A 2500-nucleotide genomic window follows, 5' to 3' on the forward strand; every position below is an offset into this window, starting at 1 on the left:
CTGCAGCGGGGCATGCCGGGCACTCCCAACCATTGCAAGCAAGCAAGCAAGCAAGAAAGAAAGTAAGTAAGTAAGTAAGTATTACATATAGGGGCGGGACATGCGGGGAGATCTGCGAAACGTGCATTACGGGGCACACGCGTACCTACCGGGGCATACCGACCCCTATTGGGGCACACGTGTGCATATCGGGGCATACCGGGCCTATCGGGGCACACGCGTACATACCGGGGCATACCGAGCCCTACTGGGGCACACGTGCGCATATCGGGGCGTACCAAGCCTATCGGGGCATACGCATGTATCCCAAGGCATACCGAGTCTATCCGGGCATACGCGTTCATACCGGGGCGTAACGGGCCTATCGGGGCATACTTGGGCATATCCGGGCAAAAAATGCCCAAAACTTGCGCAACCTTGGCAACCGTGGTCCATTCCTCTCTATATGCCTAGCCTTGCCAACCGTGGTCCATTCCTCACTATATGCCATGGCCTTGTGCCCATGGTCTTCCCAAGACAGCGTCCAAGGCCCCCGGAAGGCCAAGGGAGCCCAACCCAGCAATGCCCTGCTATGGCAAGCCAAGGCCAAGCATTCCGGTGCCTATCCGGGCAAAAATGCAATTCCTCTCTATATGCCTAGCCTTGGCAACCGTGGTCCATTCCCCACCATATGCCATGGCCTTGTGCCCATGGTCTTCCCAAGACAGTGTCCAAGGCGCCCGGAAGGCCAAGGGAGCCCAACCCAGCAATGCCCTGCTTTGGCAAGCCAAGGCCAAGCATTCCGGTGCCTAACCTTGGCAACCGTGGTCCTTTCCTCACCATATGCCATGGCCTTGTGCCCATGGTCTTCGCAAGACATCGTCCAAGGCGCCCAAAAGGCCAAGGGAGCCCAACCCAGCAATGCCTTGCTAGGACAAGCCAAGGCCAAGCATTCCGGTGCCTATCCGGGCAAAAACGCCCAAAGCATGCCCATTCCTTAGCCTATCCAGGCAAAAACGCCCAAAATCTGCACATTCTAGTGCCTATCCGGGCAAAAACGCCCACCAGCATGCCACCCTCCTATAGGGTTTGCGCAACCAACCAGCCTAACCACCAGTGGCAACCAAAGGTGCTGTTAGCGACGACTTCTGAAGACGCAACGAGACGCGACGTGTTTGCGCCCAGACGCGACGAGACGATGCGGGATCTGCGCCCAAGAATGCCTAGACCCGTCGACTTGATGCGGGATCAGCTCGCCCAAGCATGCCTAGTGTGCAAGGCCTGTGTGCAAGGCTAGTGTCCAAGGCTAGTGTGCAAGGCTCATGTGGAACGCTAGTGCGCAAGGCTAGTGCCCAAGGCTTGTGTGCCAGGCCCGTGTGCAAGGCTAGTGTCCAGGGCTTGTGTGCATTGCTTGAGTGCAAGGCTTGTGTGCATTGCTCGAGTGCATGGCTTGTGTGCAAGGGTTGTGCGCAAGGCTAGTGTGCGGGGCTTGTGCGCATGGCTAATGTGCACGGCTTGTGTGCATGGCTACCGTGCAAGGCTAGTTTGCATGGCTAGGGTGCAAGGCTCGCATGCGAGGCTAGTGTGCAAGGCTGCGTGCAAGGGAAGCGTGCAGGGCGAGTGTGCGAGGCCACTGTGCACGGCGCCAGCACTAGCGAGCCATCATCCGCGTTGCCATGGCTCGCTTGGCCTTGGCTTGCCAGGCCCCGACACGAGCAATCGCGCATTTTCTTTGCAACCGACCATCAATGCCGCCCAACGGGGCCAGCACGAGCAGTCATTCGCGGTCCCCTGGCCCTGCGCACGTTTGTCTTTGAAACCGAGCATCAATGCCACAGAAAGTGCCGGGGCGCCAGCTGGAGCCATCATCCGACGTGCCATGGCTCGCTTGGCCTTGGCTTGCCGGGCCTCGACACGAGCAATCGCGCATTTTCTTTGCAACCGACCATCAATGCCGCCCAACGGGGCCAGCACGAGCAGTCATCCGCGGTCCCCTGGCACTGCGCACGTTTGTCTTTGAAACCGAGCATCAATGCCACAGAAAGTGCCGGGGCGCCAGCTGGAGCCATCATCCGACGTGCCATGGCTCTGGTCCCATGGTCTTCGCAACCGAGCATTCGTGACACCCGCGGGGCCAGGACACCAACCCTTCCGACACGAGCATTCGCGCATGTTCTTTGGCCACACAACGGCGCCAGCACGAGCAAAATCATCCGCGGTGCGGTGGCCTTGCACGGCCTTTTGTCTTTGGAACCAACCATCAGTGCCACGGGAAGTGCCGGAGTCCCGGCATCCGCGGTGCCAAGTCATTGCGCCCTTGGTCTCTGCAGCGGGGCATGCCGGGCACTCCCAACCATTGCAAGCAAGCAAGCAAGCAAGAAAGAAAGTAAGTAAGTAAGTAAGTATTACATATAGGGGCGGGACATGCGGGGAGATCTGCGAAACGTGCATTACGGGGCACACGCGTACCTACCGGGGCATACCGACCCCTATTGGGGCACACGTGTGCATATCGGGGCAT

Source organism: Tasmannia lanceolata, unplaced genomic scaffold (genome assembly GCF_043159265.1).
Source record: "Tasmannia lanceolata isolate RefF3 unplaced genomic scaffold, GAP_Taslan_0.1 ptg000218l, whole genome shotgun sequence".
NCBI classification, from domain to species: Eukaryota; Viridiplantae; Streptophyta; class Magnoliopsida; order Canellales; family Winteraceae; genus Tasmannia; species Tasmannia lanceolata.